This window comes from Equus przewalskii, chromosome 15 (assembly GCF_037783145.1).
Source record: "Equus przewalskii isolate Varuska chromosome 15, EquPr2, whole genome shotgun sequence".
NCBI lineage: Eukaryota > Metazoa > Chordata > Mammalia > Perissodactyla > Equidae > Equus > Equus przewalskii.
In genome coordinates, this window is record NC_091845.1 from 31,888,292 (window position 1) to 31,911,367 (window position 23,076).

A 23,076-nucleotide genomic window follows, 5' to 3' on the forward strand; every position below is an offset into this window, starting at 1 on the left:
GCCCCGCCCTGTCCCAACCCTCGGGCGGGTGTTCCCGAGCCACGCTCTCCCCCTGCTGCCCGAGGCGGGCACTGCGCCCCGCGTCCTCCAAGACGTCCCGGGACCCCGCGCTGTGTGCTCACGGCCTGGAGAAAGGGAGCTGGGCGAGAGACGTCGGGCTATCTGACGGAAAGGTCACCCGGTCCCAGAGTGAGGGGACTGCAGAGGTCGGGAGCTGGACAGAATGGGCGGGGACGGCGGCGTGGGCCATGGGGGAGGGGTGAGCGGGGAGAGGCACTTCATCTACTATAGGGTCTGTTAGGCACTGGAAGAGACTGTGAAGGAAACGGACGTTTTACTATTCGTGTTAATTAAACTCATATGAATGATAATATTATTCATAGCGTTTATTGAGTGCCAACTGTGTACCAGGCCCTCTTAGTGACTGTGAACCAGTGGTAAATAAGACAAATTTATTCCTTAGCCTTGAGGAGTTCATAGACTAATGGGAGAGAAAAATACAAATCAACGATGACAGACAGCTCCGTAGTAATACTAGAAATGAACAATAACTGGCTGTGTATTAGTTTCCTAATGCTGCTGCTACAAATTACCAAAACTTTGTCCTGAAAAAAACCACAAATTTATTATCTTGCCGTTCTGGAGCTTAGATGCCCTCCACGAGTCTCCCCAAGTAAAATCGGGTGTTGGCAGGATGCAGTCCTTTCCAGAGGCTCCAGGGGAGAATGTGTGTCCTTGCCTTTTCCAACTTCTAGAAGCTTCCTGCATTCCTTGGCTGTGGCCTCTTCCTCCATCTTCAAAGCCAGCAAGGGCAGGCAGTCTTTCTCACACTGTCATCTCTCTGGTTCTCCAGTCATATCTTCCTCTAACTCTTTTAAGGACCCTTGTTGCACCCAGTTGGTTAATCCGGGATATTTTTAAATCAGCTGGTTGGCGATCTTGATCCCATCTGTAACCTTACTTCCCCTTTGCCCTGTAAGGTATTGTTCACAGGTTCTGGGAATGAGGAGGTGAGCATCTTTGTGGACCATTATTCTGCCTACCAACACCATGCATGGAGCCCCTGTTCTATACTCATCCAGGTCCTGCACTAGCTGCTGGGAAACAGCGGAGACCCTGGCCAGACCTCTGCTGTCAACAGCTGAATAATTATAAGAGTAGCAGCTAGCATCTCCTGAGTACCTGCTCTGTCCCTGTGCCAAGAGCTGTGCTAAGCGGTTCCTTTTCTATTGGCCTGGTTTGACAAGAATTAACTGAGAGGTTAAGTGACTTGCCCAGGGCACACAGCACAAACAGAACTGGAATCCAATCTGTAAGAAAAGCACAGGGTGCCCTGGGCCCAAGAAGTGACACCTAGCCAAGGGTTGGGGGAAGGGGGTCAGGGCAGGCAGGCTTCCTGGGGGAAGAAGGGCTGGGCAGGATGGAGGTCAAGGGCTTCTAGCCCAAGAGAAGCCAGTAGATTTGTGGTTTTAACTTTCTGTAACAGGTCATTTGCATACAATGATGAAATGCTTTGTTCAGACAGATTGTCTCACTCACTAGAAATGCTGAAAACAGCCTGGGGGAGAGAGTGTCTTACCTGGCCCTGCAATAACTATTTGAAGGATTATTCCCCTCCTTAGTGACTAAGTGAAGAGATTTGCTGGAGGTTGGCTGGTAAGGACTAGACAAAGCCGGGCTTGAACCTGGGTCTAACTCCGAAGTCTACACTGTGCCTAAGGGCCCCCATGCTGTTCCCAGCCTGGGCCCTGTCTTAGTCCACACAGTCTGAGCAGCACATTCACTAGAGGCAGTGTTGGTGACCTTTGCCTCCCCCATGCCCGAGGCTCCTGGTTCCTCAAGCTTTCCTCCACCCAAAGTCATCCATCAAAATTTATCTGCCAGTGTCTCACTCCAAGGGGAGCTCCTCCCTGCTAGGTGTGACTGGAGCTTAAATGATCAACTCAGCACAATCAGCAGCTGCGAATGGGCTCAGGTTCCCCTTTCTTATAAAATATTTCTGTTTTCACCAGTTCTTGACACAAATAACTAAAGAAATTCTGCATGTAAATATCCAGTCCACTTCACTGGGAGCTGAGACATCCCTGTCTTAGGCTGAGTCCCGCGATTCCCTCCATCCAGTCCGGAGAAGCCTTCGCGTTCTCGAGGGAGCGATTTATGGTGGGGATGAAGGGGACTCAGCAGCCGCGGTGGAGGATGGGGGTCAGTGTGTTCTGAGATGAGGAGAGGAAGCAGACAAGGTCTTCAGATGGCTCGTTATCGATATTTGATGACAGATGAGGGCAAACAACTCAAGGTAGGCATTTCTGCAGGAGCATTTTAGCCAACACATTCCACAGTTTTGCCTGACGGCGCCTTTATTTAACAAATACCCTAAATTTTGTCCTAGGCTTCTCTGATCTTTTCATAGAACTGCCCAGAGTGGGAGGGTGTAGAGAAGTGAAAAGCACAGGCTTCGGGTGTGAATTCTGGCTGTTCTGTCTTTGTGACCTTGAACAAGTAACCTCTGCAAGCATGTTTTCTCATCCAAGTGATAGAGATAACGCACCTACTCCACTCCTGGGGTTATTAGATAACACAAGCAAAACTCTTAGTGTAGTGCCTGGCACACAATAGACGCTCAATAAATGTAGCTAGAAACCAGGCAAAATTAACAAACTTCACAACCAGTCCCTGAAACATCTGGAATTAACTGTATTTTCCCAGACTCCAATCTGTCTCTGTACGAAGCCATGGCTGCCCTCCCTGTCTCTTCCCCACAGATGTTGACACTGATCCGCCACAAGCCCCAAGAGATCCTGGTCAGAATAAACTGACGAAGAAAACATAAGCAGAGCAGCAAGCCCCCCACGTCAGCATGGACCTGACAAGGCAGCAGCAGATGCGCAGACATCCACAAGGAAGAGACAGGCTGAATTGGGAGATAAACACCGGGCCGAGGTTGAAGCACCGTGAGCCTGCTTCTCGAAGTTGTATGAGTTGCTGAATCAGCCCGTCTGAGTCGGATCGGAAGAGGGTCTTCTCATCAAGCAAGTGTGCAAACGTTCCCCTGATCCCACCTCTGTGCCTTTGCTCAGGCAGTTCCCTCCGCCAAGAATGCTCTCATCTCTCCCCTCCAACCTGGGAAAGTCATGGCCATGCTGCAGTCCCCTCGCTCTCACAGCTTGTGTGGTCACAGAGCTGGTTTTATGCTAAAGTTTAGTTGCTATTTTCTGTGGTCAGTTTCTGAAGGAGGCCAACTGTCATCTCTGTCCCCTTACAGAGTATAGTCAGGGGTTTAAGACCTAATAGAGCCTGGACTGGCCAATGTAAATATAACGAGAGCCACATTATAATTTTTAATTTTCTAGTAACACTTAACAGTTATTACATGTCACTTAAAATCAAAAAGAAACAGGCGAAATTAATTAGAATAAGATATTTTAACCAATATTAAGGTGACCAACTGTCCTGGTTTGCCCAGGACTTAGGAGTTTCCTGGGATACAGACATTTCATTTCAGTAATAAAACCAGGAATGTCTCTGGCAAACCAGATTAAGTTGGTCACTCTACTTAATAAATCCAAAAAGCTATAATTTCAACACAAGAGTATTTTTAAATATATTATTCAGACCCAATTCAGTGCCCAATAGCTTTCTTTGGCTACTGGTGGCTCATATTAGACAATGTAGGTATAGAGAGATGCTTGATATTGAAATAAACCAGTTAATACGTTGGAGATCCATGATGCTCTCACCAGGGTCCTGACCTTGGGACCCCCCACCCCTATATGGGAAACCCTCGTCCACACTTCAGGAACCCCAGTTCCATCAGAGGGGTCCCAGGTGAACCCGTGTTCTTTGGTGGCATCCTGGGGTCCACTACTAAAGCAGCATGTCAGGATATTCATAACAGTAATAATAATAGAAATAATACTAATAGAAGTTCCCGTTTCTTGAGTACTGGCATTTTCTCATGTAATCATCACAACCACCCCAGGAGGTGTTGTTATTACCCCTGTTTTGTAGGTAAGGAAACTGAGGCTGAGCAGAGTAGTCATATGCCTAAGGTCACAGAGTGACAGAGACCGGGTACTAAGCAAGGGAGTAGTCATGACTGAGAGCAGGGACCTGGGGCTGTCCTTGACTGCTTCCTTACCTGAAACCTACGGGCATACCTCCTAGGAGTTTCCGATAAATGAAGAACTGTGTGTACAGCACTTAACATGTACATGTCTGCCGAGAGAGCTGATACTGCTATGAGGGTGCTGATGATGCTGTGATAATATCGTGATAGTGTCGTGATTGTGATTCTGATACGAGTGCACATCAGAGTGAAGACTGAAAGTTCCAGATTTAGAAGCCCGCTTTCCAAAGGGAACAGAGATGGAGAACCAGGACTTGCAGAATGAATCTGTGTCCTCCCCAGCTGCATCCTTCCCCCAGGGCGGGGCCTTCTCCCTTGTAATTTTATACCAGTGTCCACACCCTGCCAGAAAGAAAGAGAAGCAAAATAAAAAAGAGAATATTTGCTTTGCCTCTGCCCCAAGAGGAAGAGGAGCTGCTTCTCTCTGCAGCTCCCTGGAGAGTTGAGAGTTCTCACCCTCCAGCGCCCAGCCCCAGCTGCAGAGGTCCTGGGACCATGTGGGTGGGGTGCTGGGAGAAAGCCCACTCTGGCAGGAAGAGGGAGGAGGGTTGCAGGGGTGCTGGGAGGGCAGGCCTTCCCCGAAAGGGGTGGCGAAAGGCCATGGCATTTTGAAGGCCCAGGGCCCCCCCGAGCCAGCCCTGCTCTGAGATGAGGTGAGCGCTGCAGACCTTTGGCCCAACTCTCCACTCACCCGCTGGCTAAGGTGGAGCTCAGAAGGGGCAGAGCAACCTCAGGAAAGCCATTCTTTACTGGACTCACACACGGTCCAGCATGTGACCATGATTGTGATTTAATCGGTATTCTCTCTCTGGATCCTACAACTGTAGTAAATGGCCGCTTGCTAGTGCCAGGTCCTGAGCTAAGCATATCATGTCTGTGAGTTATCTTTTTTAATCTTCTCGAAAACACTGGGAGCTCAGTGCTCTTATTATCATGCCCATATTACAAGTAGGGAAACTGAGGCTGCCAAAAAAATCAAGTCACTTGCTCAGGATCCGTTTGGTATTAGGTGTCAGAGTCTGGATTCAAACCCTGGTCTAACCAGCTCGAGAGGCCAGTTCTGAGTCGCTAAGCTCTTCAGTCCCTCAGAGCCCTCAGCCCTGATTGCCAGAGGCACAGTTTGCCTGGCGATGGGAAGGGAATGAAGTTCACTCGGCAGGGGCAGAGAGACAGAGCCTGCTGAGGGCCTTGACTTCCTCCCTCTGGGCCCTCCAGCCCAGGGTGGAACTCACAGCCAGAGCATGCCCACACCCCACCCCATCTTGCTGGAATCACACACACCAAAACAAAACCAGTTTGCAAATGACTGGGCCCTTTCCTGGGCCCTCTTCCTCCACCCAGTCTGACTTTGGCTTCTTTGGAAGATTTATGTGTGGGTCTGGTTTGTTTTTTTAAAGTGCAGACTAATGCCACAGAGCACTTTTTGCTAAAGAAAACCCTGTCTAGCCGCTGCTCACCTGGCAAAGCCAGTCTGCCTTCTGACTGGAACAGAAGTGCCCCTTTGTGGCCACTGTATGGCTGACAAAGCCCTTTTCCATCCTTATCTCATCTACTGCGCCTCCCCGAATGCTAGGCAAGCCAGGAATAGTATCATCATTCTCACAGTGCTCCAGGACGGGACTGTTTATCTCATCCCTAGGGTCTAAAAGAGGAGAGGCCCTTGTGATCACTTCTTGAATTGCCAGGGAGGAGGGACGCACTGGTAGCTCTGAAAGGTTAAGTGACCGCTCATGGTCACACCGTTAATGTCAGGGTCAGAGCTCAACGTTATGTCTTCTGACTCTAAAACTTGTTCTCTCGTGCTTCTTTTGGATATTCAAGGATGTTTATTTCAGCGCTGTTTATAACAGCTGAAATGTCGCTCACCTGTGGGTCCCTCACTTGCGTTGTTGCCTTGCTTCTCAAAGTATGGTCCCACCAGCAGCTTGGGCATCAGCCGGGAGTGTGCTGAATCTCAGGTGCCACCCTGGACCTACTGAATCAGAAGCTGCTGTCTAACAAGATCCCCAAGGTGATTCATGTGCTCACTAAAGTCGGGAAGTACTGCATTTCAGTACTTCCATCGGATGAACTACCTTGCTTTTTTTTTTTTTTTAAAGATTGGCCCTGAGCTAACATCTGTTGCCAATCTTTTTTTTTCTTCTCCCCAAAGCCTCCCAGCACATAGTTGTATGTCCTTCTAGTTGTGCTATATGGGATGCCGCCTCAGCATGGCCTGATGAGCGGTGCCATGTCCGCGCCCAGGATCTGAACCAGCAAAACCCTGGGCCGCCGAAGCAGAGCGCGCGAACTTAACCACTCACCCACGGAGCTAGCCCTATCTTGCATTTTTCACAAAAGAATGTGATGGATCTACATAGGCTGATATGAAAAGATCTCAGAATTTATTATTAAGCAGGGGAAAAGAAAAGCAAGTTACAGACCAACATAAATTTGTATGATTTGTGTACACATTCTTTAAATAAAAGTAACACTGTTACATGTTAATATATGCACAGAGCTAATCAGCCTAGCAGGGTGCCGGTCTAAAAGGGGAGCCCAGATAGCACTGGACTAGATCGAAACATGGTGCCAGGTAACTCAGGCTTCCACACAGGACAGACCTGTTGTAACCAGTGGTCAGAGGGAAATAGCATCCTTTGGGGGAAATTAGAACATTCTCCTCCCCAGCACGAGGGCAACTCTTGTCTGTGCCACTAAGCCAGAGTCCAGCTAGGTGACAATTCTCTCAGGTCCTTGGTCTTGTCAGCTTAGTCCTTGGTCAGAGCTGTGTGCTGCCCCAAGACTAGCGATCTGTGAGTGCGTCACCTGAATCTGTGCCCTTTAATACTGCCCTCAAGAAGGCGACTGCTTGGACAACAACAATTCCAGGACAATTCTAAGTAAGTTAAAAGGTCAGATTTCATTCCGTGTATGTAATAAATCCTTTATTTTGAAAAGAAAGAGGAACAATACATTTTATTAACTGAAACTCAGTTTCTCCACATCCTGCCTAAGCAAATTTTCAACAACTGTTTTTAAAATGTCAAGTTGAGGGGATGCGAAATTATGAGCCTTCCTGGGGCACCTTTATGTCTCGGTCTGGTTCTGTGTGTGGATAAGAAAACAAGGCTGGAAGGATTTATAGGAAACCATGAACCAGGCAGTCTCTAGGAGGTGGAATTATAAGAACTTTTTCTTTCTATCTTAAGAACTTTCTTTCTACCTCAAATGTTTCTCTAATGGTTTTTAAACATAAGCTGTTGTTGGGATGGTAAAATGGCACACTCACTTTGGAAAGCAATTTCTTATAAAGTTAAACATATACCTACTATATGATCCAGCCATTCCACTCCTAGGTAATTACACAAAGGAAATAAAAGCATGGGTCTGTAAAAAGACTTGTCCTTGGATGTTTGTACCAGCTTTATTTGCAACTGCCCCCAACAGGAAACAACCCAGAGGTCCATTAACAGGTGAATAGATGAACAAAGCGTGGCGTGTCCACCCAGTGGACTAGTTAGTACTCAGCAATAAAAGGGAAGGACCTCCATACACATAACAACTTAGGTTGTTGCTACACATAACAACATAGGTGAATCTCAAAATAATTATGCTAAGTGAAAGGAGCCAGACAGAAAAAGAATACATACCGCATGATTCTATTTATATAAAACTCTTGAAAATGCAAACTAATTATAGTGACAGAAAGCAGATCAGCGTGCGCCTGGGGCTGCTGGGGGTTGGAGGGGAGAGATGAGGGGGAGAAGTCACGAGAGTATGGAGAAACTTTTTGGAGTGATGGATGTTCCCCATTTTTATTGTAGTAATGGTTTCATGAATATGTGTGTGGATACAGATGTGGGTGGGTGTCAAAAAACATCAAATTGTACACTTTAAATCTGTGCAGTTTACTATAAGTCAATCATACCAAAAAAATAATAATAAAGGAGGAAAGAAAGAATACAAGTCTGTTTTACTTTTATGGGCAGAAAAAAGCAATAAGGATAAATTCAGAGGCACACCCACATAAAAATGTGTACTCTTTCACTCCATACCATGTTTGTCTTCTAAATCTCCTAGTCTCCCCTACCTGTCTTTGCAGAGTAAAGTAACTGCAATGTGTTCTTTCAAGCAGCTTATTGAAGACTATCTGTTCCTTTCTCTCCTGCATATTCCCCACCCAGGGTGAGCAAAGTGGGAGCCTGCTGAAATGGAGTCAGATAAGGTTTCCTCACCACCCTTGCTCCACGATGGCCCCAGCTTCTCCCCATGGAGCTTACGGGCTGTGAGGAATGTGATGACATGTTTACTTTGGAGCAGACTTTGGCCAGTAAATACACTCTCAGCTCAGACGAGAATCAGCCACTGATAGGAGACAGGCCCTTCCAAAATAGCTGGAGGTCAGTCCTCCCTCCAGATGCTCTGTGCAGCTCTTTAATAGTGAGGGGAGGCAAGGGGTTAGCATGAACACGCCGCGTTTTCCCTTGGGATCCCTAGAGCCTAAACTGGGAAGGCTGTTGGACATAAAAGCTCATTGAGAAGTAACACGAGAACAACTCGAGCATGGCTGACTTCAGAGGGTCCCCTGTTCTCCAAGGGTGAGAGGTTTGCCCCTATGTTGGCCTAGATGGTTCACCAGTCATGTGATCCCAAGTTGGTTAGGACCAGAGGAAGTCCACCGGATCAACTGGCTTTCTAGAATGCAAAACTTCTCTAGTAATAACAATGGCAATCATGTCAACAACTACCCCATGTACTGAGCAAGTGTTTTATATCTGTTGCCGCATTTAATCCTCACATCACTTCGTGAGGTAGGAACTGAGGCGCAGAGAGGTTAAGCAAGCAGCCCAAACGCATCCCATTAATAGGTCTGACTCTGGAGCCCAAGCCCAGAACCATACACCGCACTGCCTCCCAGGACACCTTGGGAAGTCCAGGCATGGCACAGACTCTGGACTCAGATGCAGGTTCAAACCCCCTTCTGCCATTGATGAGTTGTGTGGGAATAACAGTAACACCCACCTCACACAGCTCTTCTGAGGTGCTTATGAAGTAGTGCAGGCAACGTGGGCTGCGCACACACACCGTGATCCAGAAGTGGTACCTGTCGTCATCATCATCATCACTATCCAGAAAGATCTTCATCCAAAGCTGCTTCTAATTTGATCCTAGCGAGTCATAGTTAGAGATGTCCACACGGTTTCCTCCCTCACGCCCTCAAATCTAAACTCTAAGTCCCGTTCTCTGTGACACCCCAGGTCGACTGAAATTTTCTCACCCTCCCTTGGAAACTCTCTGTCCTCCTTTTCTGCCTGATTTTTCTCCTTGATACATATCAGCTTCTAGTGTACACCTTTTTATCTTGTTTTTACTGTCTTCCCAAATAATTTATGAAGACGCCACTGCCTAGAACATGCCTGGCATACAGCAGGTGCTCAGTAAATATTTGATGTTGAATGAATGAATGAACTCTTGCTTCAGGTTTAGACTGGAGTTCAGGTTCCGCTTCTCTTTAGTCTTGTAACATTAATCAAGGTATTCAGCTTCCAGGAGCCTCCTTTTCCTCAGTGGTTGAAAAAGAGCAATAACATCTGTGCACCTCAAGACACTGGCAGAGCCTAAGGGAAGGACAAGACGGTGCATGGGGAAGAATCCCCTCCAAATACTCCAGAAATCGTTACTGAGTGTCTGCTCCATGCCAGCAGGCACTGGGGGTGCAGACACGCATTGGAGACCCCCTGCCCTCCTGGAACCTGTGACCGAGCTGTTAACAGACATGTCAACAAATACAATCTGATTGGGTAATGACTCTGATCAATAGCAGCCATTTATCAAACTTTAACACTTTGCGTTTATTGTCTTGTGTAACGCTATGTGTTAGGTACCACCATCAGTCCCATTTTACAGACAAAGAAACTGCAGCAAGAAGTTAAAAAACAAGGACTTGGGGCCGGCCCGGTGGCGCAGCAGTTGAGTTCACACATTTCGCTTCTCAGTGGCCCGGGGTTTGCCAGTTCAGATCCCGGGTGCAGACATAGCACTGCTTGTCAAGCCATGCTGTGGTAGGCGTCCCACGTATAAAGCAGAGGAAGATGGGCATGGATGTTAGCTCAGGGCCAGTCTTCCTCAAAAAAAAAAAAAAACCAAAAACAAAACAAGGACTTATTCCACACCTAGGTATATACCCGAGAGAAATGACAACATGTGCACACAGAAACTTGTATGCAAATGTTTATAGCAACATTATTCATACTAGCCAACAACAGAAACAACTCAAATGTCCATCACTGGGTGAATAGATAAGCAAAATGTGGTACATCCATACAATGAAATATTATTCAGCCATAATAAGGAATGACATACGGATTCATACTACAATTTGGATGGACCTCTAAAACATGCTAAGTGAAAGAAGCCAGACACAAAGTTCCATACTGTATGCTTTATTTTACATGATATAGCCATAATAGGCAAATCCGTAGAGACGGAAAGCAACCCAGAGGTTACCAGGGGAGGAGTGGGGGATGGGGAGTGACTGCTTAATGGGTACAGGGTGTTTCGTGATATGATGAAAAATTTTGAAACTAGAGAGAGCTGGTTTCTGCATAACGTTGTGAACACACTAAAAACCACTGAACCGTGCACTCTCAAATGCCTCCATGTACGTCGTGTGAATTCCACCAATAAAACAGAAACAAGGACTGGCATTGGACATAGCAAAGGCTGGGGCTAGGACTAACCCGGGCACGGTGGCCTCTGATCAGAGCCTGTGATCTTAACTGCAAATCTTAATTTTCGTATTGTATTTTTCAGTCTTGGAACTTCCACTTGATTCTTTTCTCTAGTTTCCAGTTTCCTGCTGAAATTCTCGTTATCTAACTTCCTGAATGTATTAATCACAGTTATTAGAATTCCCCCTAAAGCCTGGGGCATTTTTCACAGATCGGCCACCATGATGGGTCCTGCACTCCAATTTTTGTTCCCCGAGACTTTGAGACACCAAAGCTCTGCCAGCTTCTCAGCCTCTCCACGGCCCCAGTCAGTACACACCTTGAGGGGAAAAGCAACTCCCAATTTCAGGCGCATCTTTCTGGGCCACTTCTAGGTGTTCTGGGTGGGAAGGCTGACCTAAAACCAGTGAGCCCACCATGGCGAGAAGCAGGAAGCACCAGACCCTCCTTCCCTACTCCTCCAGCTGCTGCTCTCCTGCCAACACAGATAAAGACTTAAAAATTAAAAAGCAAAAAAAAAAAAAAAAAAAAGAAGAGTTAGGCTGGTAAAATTGCACTTTTCTTTTCTTTTCTTTTTTGTGCTGAAGAAGATTGTCCCTGAGCTAACATCTGTGGCAATCTTCCTCTATTTTGAATGTGGGACACCACCATAGCATGGCTTGAGGAATGATGTATAGGTCCGCACCCAGGATCCAAACCTGCAAAACCCAGGCCACCAAAGTGGAGAGTATGAACTTAAGCACTATGCCACCAGCTGGCCCCAAAATTGCAGTTTTCAAAGTGGGATTATTTATTTACTTATTTGGGAGAACATTTCCCTCTATTTCATTACAAGAAATACTGCACAGTATAATTTCTGAAGGAAATTAATGATAAAAACTGCCATTTATTGAGTACATCAAAAGAGCTTACTATTTTAAACGTTTTACATGTATTAACTCACGTAATCCTCATAAAAAGCCTGAGAGCATCTCCACTGCCATTGTTGAAGGGACCAAGCCCCAGAGAGGTGAAGACACTGGCCCGAGGACATACAGCTTGTCCATCAGGGAGCAGAGACACAAACCCAGGTCTGCCCAGACATTGTTCTTCAAGACCGAAGAGAAAGGAGTGAGTCATCATAAGGAATGAGTATCCATATTTGGGAGGGCAAGAAAGGCAGAAAAAAATTTGCGGACACTAGATGGAAAATCGTTAAGGAGGAGGAAAAAAAGAGTTCTGAGTTCTCTTTGGTGGGCCCCAGGTTTGAGGATAAGTAACTTAACCTCCCTGGCCTCAGTGTCTTCATCTGTAAAATGGGACTGATAAAGGCCCTAACCCCTCAGGCTTTCCCCAGGCCTCAGCCCCCTTTCCCATTTCCCCTCTCCAAGCAGAACCTGACATCTTCCCTGTTGGGGAGGTTTGGGTCAGGGAGAGGAAAACAAGGACTCAGCTTCTGGGCCAGCTGCACACCTGCCTGAGCAGAGCCTCCTCCCTCTCCGGAAAGAACCTTAGACTTGGATGGCAGGCCCTGCAGGTGGGGAGAACGGAGAGGGCACGTTCCCAGGCCAACTGAAGAATGCCTGCAAGTCCTTATGGTCCCACAGGGAAGCAGGGTCCTCCCCATGGAGTCACCCTCAGACTTAAAGAGCTCAGGGGAGGGCCAGAGCGCTCGATGCTCACCCAGTCCCTTAGTCAATGCGAGTTTACTGAGCACACATCTATCAATCAGGACTCTCCTGCTTGCCAGTGACAAAAACTCAGCTTAAACTCCTAAAAAAAAAAAAGGGAATTGATTGGTCCCTGTAACCAGCCCAAGGGGGTGGATCAGGCACGTCTGGATCCAGAGGCCTAGGGGACACCATCAAGACCTGCCTCACTCCATCCAGGGCTCTGCCTTGCCCTCTGCTGGCTTCCTTCTCAGGCAGGTGCACCCCACCTGGTGATAAGGACACCCCCTAGCTGCTCCAGGCTGACCTCCTCAACAACCCCTACAGGGAGAGAGCTCTTTCCCAGACTTGCAGCAAAAGTCCAGGGCTGATGCTAGCTGGCTCCGTTGACCCTGACCCAACCCCACAGTCAGAGGGACGTGGGCCTTGTATCAGCCAGCCCTGGACTGCACTCTTACCCCGCATGAGGGGTGTGGCCAGTTACTTAGCTGTTGATATGAGGAGGCATAAACGACAGATTTCTTTCTTTCTTTTTTTTTTTTTTAAGGAAGATTAGCCCTGAGCTAACATCTGCCAATTCTCCTCTTTTTTGCTGAGAAAGACTGGCCCTGAGCTAACATCCGTGCCCATCTTCCTCCACTTTATATGTGGGACACTTACCACAGCATGGCTTGCCAAGTAGTGCCATGTCTGCACCGGGGATCCAAACTGGTGAACCCCGGGCCACCGAAGTGGAGCGTGTGCACCCAACCGCTGCACCACCAGGCCAGCCCCAAATGACAGATTTCTTGAGCCCTTTGCTCTGTGCTGTAGCTGTGTTTAAACCTCCCAGGACCCTGTAAGGTAAGTACCATGTGTTATCCCTGTCAGGCAGGTGAGGAAACTAGGGCACAGAGAGGTCAAGTTACTTGCCCCAAATCACAAAGCTGGGAGATAGCGAGGCTGGGCCTCAACTCAAGCACTCACAGAGCTCGACGCCTAACCGTTGCACCACAGGCTTCTATCGTTTCCCCTTCAAACCCTGTCCTCTGTCCGGGCTGTATCACTTCAGTTGCTCAAATGATTGGGCTCTCTCTCACCTCCAGGCCTTTGCACTCACTGCTCCCTCTGTTTGGTATCCCCCCTTCCCTTTTCCTCCCGGTTAAGTCCTATTCATCTTCCCAGCCTCTGCTGAAGCAGCCCTTGTTGAGCAAGTCTTCCCTGATGCTTCAGGCTGAGCGGGGGCCCTTCTCCGTGTCGCCAGCCGCAGGTGTCCCCTGCGATGCGTTGCAACTGCCCACTGCTCGATGATGTACCCTGCCAGGTGTCAGCTCCATGAGGCCGGCTTCATTCTTGCTGTTTTCGGGAACCAGGCTGCCGCTGAGAGAGCTGCAGGGGACGGGCTGACTCAGTGGTTGTTTAGCGTCCTGTGGCTGCTGTAACAAATCACCACAAATGCAGTGCCTTCCAACAACACAAATGTGTCCTCTCTCGGCTCTGGAGGCCAGACATCTGGGACCAGGCTCGCTGGGCCAAGGTCAAGATGTTGGTAGAGCCAGGTCCTTCTAGAGGCTCCAGGGGAGATCTGTTTCCTTGCCCCTTCAGCTTCCAGAGGCCACCTACATCTCTTGGCTTTTGGCCCTTTTTCCATCTTCAAAGCCAGCAGGGTGGCATCTTCAGATCTCTTTCTCTCTGTCCCTCTGCTTCGTCATCGCATCATCTTCTGTCTGAAAGACACAGGAGGAGGACATCCTCTCATAAGGGCTGTTGCGATTACATTGGGCCCACTCGGATAATCCAGGATAATCTCCTCATCTCAAAATCCTTAACTTAATCACATCTGCAAAGTCTCTTTTGCCATAGAAGGTAACGGTCACGGGTTCCAGAGGTGGACAGCTCGAGGAGCCACGGTCCTGCCGACCACAGGGGTGAAGCATGAGGGCTCCAAGGCCTGGAGGCTTGCTCTTGAACTCACATGGTTCAACCTCTAACTTGCGAGTGACCAAGCATTTTAACCTCCCTGTGTCACAGAGGGCAGAGGGCAGGAGGTGAGCAACCATAGCAGTTTGAGGAACTGACGCAATTCAGGCTGGCTGGAGGACGGGTTCAGGGGAGGAGTCATTTGGCTTCAAGCCTCAGCTCTGAGTCAGTTTCTGCGTCTGTGAAATGAGATGGTAGCGGTCCCTACCTCATAGCGCTGGCTGTCACAGGATTAAATGAGTCAAGACATGTGAAGTGCTGAGCACAGTGCTTGGCACAGAGAAAGTGCTCCATAATGTTGGCAATTAGATATCGTCTTGGTTTGATTTCCTCGCAAGCAGACCCTGAGTCCGGGATTCAAATACAAGACATTCATTTGGGAAGTGATCCCAGGAAGCCCAGCAGGGGAGGCAGGAGGTGAGACAGTCAAGGAAGGAAGGGGCTGCCCCTGTGGGCACCAGAGTGCGAGCAGCTGGGGGATTTACCATCAGTGGTAGCATCAGGTCTCCTGGGGGAGGAGGGCCCGTTCACTCGCAGCCTTCGAACCCACTGTGTGTGCAGGCAGGGCATAGAGTTGTGATGACTAAACAAACTAGTTCATGAAAAGCACTCACCCAGCAACCAGGTGGCCAGAAAATCATTGGGCAAAAGGACTCAGCTGCTGGCAGCTGGAAGTAAATGGCATCGGCTGCAGGGGGATGGGTGGGCACTGAGTGTGTGCTACAGACAACACGCAAGGCCATCCCTACCAGGGAGCCTTGACCCCTGGGACCATACACAAAGCAGCAGCATCCCCAGAAGAGTGGCACCCTTCCGCCCTGGAAATGAGCAGGCCTGGGACTGAAGCCTGAGCCTTCCGGGTTCCTCAGAGCAGTTGGGAGAGGCTCTTACCCAATGTCCTTTACTTTCTCCAAAATGTAGCTGTCGTCCAGGACAAGCTAATGTGGAAATTTTAACAGACCCCCACAGGTCCGGGCAAGTTCTTGACTACAGGTGGATGAAAGGCTGGCTCGGCAGTCCAGGGCCCCAGAGGCTAATGGGAAGATGGTGTCTGTGGATGATTTCCTGGTGGGGGTCGAGCTGCTGGAGCATCAGTCGTGTCTCTGCTTTGTCCAGGGGAGCAGAGGGGTGTGAAGGGCCCCGCATAGGGGGGTTGTCAAACAGTGAGGGCCGGGAGGAAGATGACCTTTTAAAAGAACACGGGATGCGAGGTTGCATAGTCTTGGGCAGAAGGGCAGGGCTGTTGTGGCCTTCTGACATATTTTGGGCATGACTAATGCTCAGATTGTGGGGTGGACATGGAAAGGAAAGTGGGGAGAAGTCCCAAGAGGTGGGGAAAAGCCAGCTACACTGCAGCAGCTGTGATTCGAGGCTTCAAACACACACCCCTGCCCCAGAGGGAGGAAGGCTGTCTCCCATCTCAGGGAGCCAGCAGGTGCCTCACGGCCAGGCTGGGCCCACAGGAGCAGGGCTGGTTGGGCATCAGGCCAGAGCTCTGGGACATGGCACCCCCAGCATCTCCCCAGTGCTCTCTCTGCTCTAGACCCTGGGGGAACCCAAACAGCAGAATGTGGCCACCTGCTTGGAGACTGGGATTTGGAGTTGACCATGGCCTCATTTGAGGTTCCAAAAAGAGGCCTTTTTTGAGGTGCTGCTCCAACCCTGAGACCCCCATGGCCCCATGAGCTGTAGACATGACATCTGTCCTCTGAGAGGCAGAAGAGGAGAATTCAGTGTTACCTGTTAGTCTCCCTGGTCCAGGAGAGACTGCCGTCAATGGCCAGACAGCCTGGGTTCCAATTCCAGCTCTGCCATTCACTAGCTGTGTGACCTTGGGCAAGTTAACCTCTCTGAGCCTCTACTACCTTTCTCTTGGTAAATGGTTGATTTTAATAGTACCCACCTGATACAACTGTGATGACTAAACAAGTTAGTTCATATAATACACTCATCACAGTACTTGGCACACAGGAAACAACTGACTTCTGCCACTAATATAGAGTCTCTCATTAACTCTGATAACAACACAAGCTGTACTCTCCTAGCATCCTGGATGTCCCCCATCAGAGCAAATCATCTTGCTGTGATGAATTATAACTTACTTCTTACTTTTCAGACCCTTCCCTAAAGCTCCCTGAGCCAAGAACTCTGCCTTGTCCACTGTTTTCCCCAGCATAGCACACAAGTGCTCTAAAAATGTTGATTTTGAAAGTATCCCCATTTACAGACCAGGAAGCTGTGGGCGGAGGATTTCAGGGGCATATTCATGGTTCCCTGCCCATGCCATTTTGTTCCACCTGCAATGCTTGAGTGCCTTCTAGATGTCAGGCCTTGGGCTAGGCACCAGAGAGAGACAAAGAAAAGCAGGTAAACCTCAGCCCTGTCCTTAAAGAGCTCATAGTCTTGCAAGGAGGATATAAGCGCATTATGTATGGGGCCTCACCTCTTTGGTTCAACCTGTGTCCCTATGTCCTGGCACATAGGTGGTGCTCAGGAAATATTTGTTGAGTCAATGAATGAAATAAGGCAAAAAGGAGGAATTGTAGATAAGAGTGAAATAATAGTCAGTGACATGTGCTGAGCTGTGACCCAGGGCGAACCCCACGGCAAGTGCACTATAACCTCATTGGATCCTCACAACACCCTACAAGGTAGGTACTGCTCCCTGCTCATTTTAGGGATGAGAAGAATGAGGCTCAAGAAATTACCTGTGACATCAGCGTCATGGCAGAGTGAGCTGTTTCCTTAGTCTCTCCCCACTAAGTTACAACCAAACGGACATTCATTAACAAACAGAGGATTCCCTACAAGGCATAATAGGACACAAGAGAGATCCATGAGGCCATACATCTGAAGGTGGGGGGTACTGGATCCCCAGGAAGCAGTGGAAGGAGGTGAGCAGATCCCCTCCCCCTCCCCAGAGGCAGTGATCTAGGTCGTGGGTCCTCATGAACAGCCAGCCATGTAAGAGGAGATGGGGGAGCAGGCAGGCCTATGTGTGAACACTTTCACTTTCAGAGTTGCAGCCCAGACTACAGGAATGCTCCACACCAAGTGGCACAGCTCAGGCACCATGTGGGCAACCTCAGAAAGTATGCAGACCAGGTGAACTGCCCATGAGCGCAGAGTGGGCCCACACATGAAAGAAAGTGCCCTTTCCCCACTGCTTCACACACCAGCTCAGCCAGTCCCCTGCCAAGACAGCAGATCCGCACCAGAGAACCAGCACATGCATGTGTGACCTGCCAACTGGCTGTGGCCAGTGGGCAAATGCAGATGAGCCCTATCAGCACAACTCCCAGCAGACATGGTGGGTTCAGAAAACACAGCTCCTGCCCCTTCCCCAGTAGTGGCAGGTGCAATCTGCAACCTGATACTACCACTACACATGGGCAAAGAATCACTTCATCAGACACTGTGAAGAACTACATTAACACTCTAAAGCAGAAGGAAAATGATAAGTCTCCAGAAACCAATCCTGAAGTCACAGAAATTTACCATCTAAATGACAGAGAATTCAAAATAGTTATGATAAAGAAACTCAAGAAGTGACAAGAAAACTCAGAAAGACAGTTCAATGAATGCAGGAATAAATTAATGAGCACAAGGAATTCTTCACAAAAGAGATTGAAACTCTAAAAATAAAGCCAAACAGAAATTCTGGAGATGAAGAACACAATGAATGAGATAAAAAAAAACAAACTATCTAGAAACCTTAAAAAACAGAGCTGATGTTATGGAGAACAGAAATAGTAATTTAGAGAACAGAAATATAGAACTGCTTCAGGTGGAGGAGGAGCGATAACAAAGACTTTAAAAAATTTAAGAAATTCTTCAAGAAATATCTGACTCAATTAGGAAATGCAACATAAGGATTATAGGTATTCCAGAGAGAGAAGAGAGGGAGAAAGGAGCAGAGAGCTTGTTCAAAGAAATAATAGCTGAGAACTTCCCAAATGTGGGGAAGGAACTAGACTTACAAGTATTCAATAGAATTCCTAATAAGATCAATGCAAAAAGATCTTCTCCAAGGCATATAATAGTAAAACTGGCAAAAGTCAATGGCAAAGAAAAAATATTAAGGGCAGCAAGGTAGAGGAGAATAATCTATAAAGGACCCCCAATCAGGCTTTCAGCAGAAACCTTACAATCTAGGAGAGATTGGAATAATATATTCAAAATACTGGAAGACAAAAACTTCCACCCAAGAATACGCTATCCAGTGAAACTATCCTTCAGATATGATGGAGAAATAAAAACTTTCCCAGATAAACAAAAACTGAAGGAGTTCATCACCACTAGACCTCCCTTACAAGAAATGATCAAGGATGCCCTCATGCCTGAAACAAAAACACCAAGGTTTACAAAGCCTTGAGCAAGGAGATAAATAGACAGACAAAATCAGAAAATTGCAGCTCTCTATCATAACAGGTTAGGAAACAATTATAACATAAAAGATAAAGGGAAGGAAGCATTAAAAATAACTATAAACACTTTATTTTAATCTCAAACTCACAACACAAAAGAGAATAATTTGTGACAATAACTTAAGGAAGAGGAAAGGGATGGAACCTGCTTACGCTAATGGAGATAAGATGCTATCAGAAAATGGACTATCTCATCTACGAAATCTTTTATACAAACCTCATGGTACCCACTAAACAAAAATTTAGAGCAGAGACACAAATCATAAATAAAGAGAAAACTGAGAAAACTATCACAGAAAACCACCAACTGAAATGGGAGTCAGAAATACAAGGGAAGAGAAACAGGAAAATATGGAACTGGAAAGCAAGAGATAAAATGGCAGTATTAAGCCCTCATATATCAACAATCACACTAAATGTAAATGGACTGAATTCTCCAATCAAAAGACACAGAGTGGCTGGATGGATTTTAAAAAAGACCCAAAAATATGCTCCAGGAAACACATCTCAGATGCAAAGACAAACACAAACTCAGAGTGAAGGGATGGACAATGATACTCCAAGCAAACAGCAAGCAAAAGAGAGCAGGTGTTGCCATACTTAGACAAAGCAGAATTCAAGATTAAAAAAAAAAAGTCAGCGAGAGACAAAGAGGGGCACTATAAAATGATAAAAGGGACATTGCACCAAGAGGACATAACACTTGTGAATATATATGCACCTAACACAGAAGCACCAAAGTATATAAAGCAACTGTTAACAGACCTAAAGGGAGAAATTAACAGCAACACAATAATAGTAGGGGACCTTAATACCTTACTTACATTAATAGATAGATCAGGGGCTGGCCCCGTGGCCGAGTGGTTAAGTTTGCGTGCTCCACTGCAGGCGGCCCAGTGTTTCATTGGTTTGAATCCTGGGCGCAGACATGGCACTGCTCATCAAGCTACACTGAGGCAGCGTCCCACATGCCACAACTAGAAGGATCCACAATGAAGAATATACAACTATGTACCGGGGGGCTTTGGGGAGAAAAAGGGAAAAAATAAAATCTTTAAAAAAAAGTAGATAGATCATCTAGACAGAAAGTCAACAAGGAAATAGTGGACTTAAATGAAAAAGTAGACCAGAAGGACTTAATAGATATATAGAACACTGCATCCAAAGACAGCAGAATACACATTCTTCTCAAGTGCACATGGAACATTCTCAAAGATAGACTATATATTGGGAAACAAGGCAAGCCTCTGTAAATTTAAAAAGATTGAAATCAGGGGCTGGCCCCATGGCCGAGTGGTTAAGTTCACGTGCTGCGCTGCAGGCGGCCCAGTGTTTCATTGGTTCGAATCCTAGGCGCGGACATGGCACTTCTCATCAAACCACGCTGAGGCAGCGTCCCACATGCCACAACTAGAAGGACCCACAACGAAGAATATACAACTATGTACTGGGGGACTTTGGGGAGAAAAAGGAAAAAAATAAAATAAAATCTTTAAGACAAAAAAATTTAAAGAAAAAAGATTGAAATCATATCAAGCATCTTTTCCAACCACAATGCTATGAAAGTAGTAATCAACTATAAGAAAAAAAGCTGGGAAAGTGACAATTATGTGGAGACTAAACAACACGCTACTGAACAATCGGTGGATCAATGGAGAAATCAAAAAATACCTGGAGACAAATGAAAATGAAAAGACATCATACCAACTCTTATGGGATATAGCAAAAGCAGTTCTAAGAGGGAAATTCATAGCAAGACAGGCCCGCCTCAACAAACAAGAAAAATCTCAAATAAGGAATCTTAAACTATACCTAACAGAACTAGAAAAAGAAGAAAAAAACAAAGGCAGAAGTCAACAGAAGGAGGAAAATAATAAAAATTAGAGCAGAAATAAATTAAATTGAAACAAACAAACAAAAAAAACCCAGTGGAAAGGATCAATGAAACTAAGAACTGGTTCTTTGAGAAGATAAACAAAATTGACAAACCCTTAGCCAGACTCACTAAGAAAAAAAGAGAGAAGGCTCAAATAAAAAAATCAGAAAAGAGGAGAAATTACAGTGGATACCACAGAAATAAAAAGGATTATAAGAGTATCTATGAAAAACTATATGCTAACAAATTGGATAAGCTAGAAGAAATGGATAAATTCTTAGACTCATACAACCTCCCAAAACTGAATCAAGAAGAAATAAAGAATCTGAATAGACCAATAGCAAATGAAGAGATTGAAACAGTAATCAAAAACCTCCCAAAAAACAAAAGTCCAGGACCAGATCACTTCTCTGGAGAATTCTGTCAACCTTTCAAAGAAGGTTTAATATCTATCCTTCCCAAACTATACCAAAAAATTGAAGAAGACAGAACACTTCCTAACTCATTCTACAAAGCCAACATCATCCTGATATGAAAACCAGATAAGGACAACACAAAGAAGGAAAATTACAGGCCAATATCACTGATGAACATAGATGCAAAAATCTTCAACAAAATATTGGCAAACCGAATCAGCAATGCATTAAAAGGATCACACACCATGATCAACTGGTATTTATACAAGGAATGCAGGGATGGTTCAACATCCACAAATCAATGTAATATACCACATTACCAAAATGAGTAACAAAAACCACATGATCACCTCAATAGATGCAGAGAAAGCATTTGACAAGATCCAACATCCATTTATGATAAAAGCTCTCAATAAAGTGGGTACAAAAGGAAACTACCTCAACATAATAAAGGCAATATATGAGAAACCCACAGCCAACATCATACTCAATGGGGAAACTGAAAGCCACCCCTCTGAGAACCGGAACAAGACAAGGGTGCCCACTCTTGCCACTCCTATTCAACATAGTACTGGAGGTTTCTGTCAGAGCAATTAGGCAAGAAAAGGAAATAAAAGGTATTCAGATTGGAAAGGAAGAAGTGAAACTCTTGCTGTTTGTGGATGACATGATCCTATATATAGAAAACCCTAAAGAATCCACCAGAAAACTATCAGAAATATCAACAAGTACAACAGCAAAGTGGCAGGGTACAAAATCAACTTACAGAAATCAGTTGCACTTCTATACACTAATAACGAACTAGCAGAAAGAGAATTCAAGAATATAATCTCATTTACAATCACAACGAAAAGAATAAAATATCTAGGAATAAATTTAACCAAAGAGGTGAAAGACCTATACACTGAAAACTATAAGATATTATTGAAAGAAATCAAAGATGACATAAAGAAATGGAGAGATTTATTCCACGCACATGGATTGGAAGAATAAACATTGTTAAAATGTCAATATTACATAAAGCAGTCTTCAGATTCAATGCAATCCCAGTTAGAATCCCAATGACATTCTTCACAGAAATAGAACAAAGAATCCTAAAATTTATATGGAACAAGAAAAGACTCCAAATAGCTAAAGCAATCCTGAGAAAAAAGAACAAAGCTGAAGGCATCACAATCCCTGACTTCAAAATGTACTACAAAGCTATAGTAATTAGGGCCAGCCTGGTGGTGTAACATGCGCTCTGGTTCCGCGGCCTGGGGATCGCAGGTTCAGATCCTGGGTGTGGACCTAGCACTGCTCATCAAGCCACACTGTGGCAGCATCCACATAAAAAGGGGAACGTTGGCACAGACGTTAGCTCAGCAACAACCTTCCTCAAGCAAAAAGAGGAAGACGGGCAACAGATGTTAGCTCAGGGCCAATCCTCCTCACAGAAAAAAAAAGGAAGAAAAAAAAAAAGCTATCAAACAAGCATGGTACTGGCACAAAAACAGACACAGATCAATAGGACAGAATTGAAAGCCCAGAAATAAAACCACACATCAATGGACAGCTAATCTTCAACAAAGGTGCTAGGAGCATACAATGGAGAAAGGAAAGTCTGTTCAATAAATAGTTTTGGGAAAACTGGGCAGCCACATGCAAAAGAATGAGAGTAGACCATTATCTTACACCATACACAAAAAATAACTCAAAAGGGATTAAAGACTTGAATGTAAGACTGAAACCATAAAACTCCTAGAAGAAAATAAAGGCAGTACACTCTTTGACATCAGTCTTAGCAGCGTCTTTTTGAATACCATGTCTACTCAGACATGGGAAACAAAAAACAAACAAATGGGATTATATCAGACTAAAGAGCTTCTGCAAGGCAAAGGAAACCATGAACAAAACAAAAAGACAACCCA

At 46.1% G+C, this 23,076-nt stretch overlaps 1 long non-coding RNA gene across 1 annotated transcript; it reads left to right on the forward strand.

The window, feature by feature from the left end:
* On the forward strand, window positions 1–8,054 carry LOC139075924 (uncharacterized). Its single transcript, XR_011526889.1, has 2 exons — window positions 1–206; window positions 2,763–8,054. It is a non-coding gene; the product is annotated as an uncharacterized lncRNA (long non-coding RNA).
* The last annotated feature ends 15,022 nt before the right edge of the window (window positions 8,055–23,076 follow it).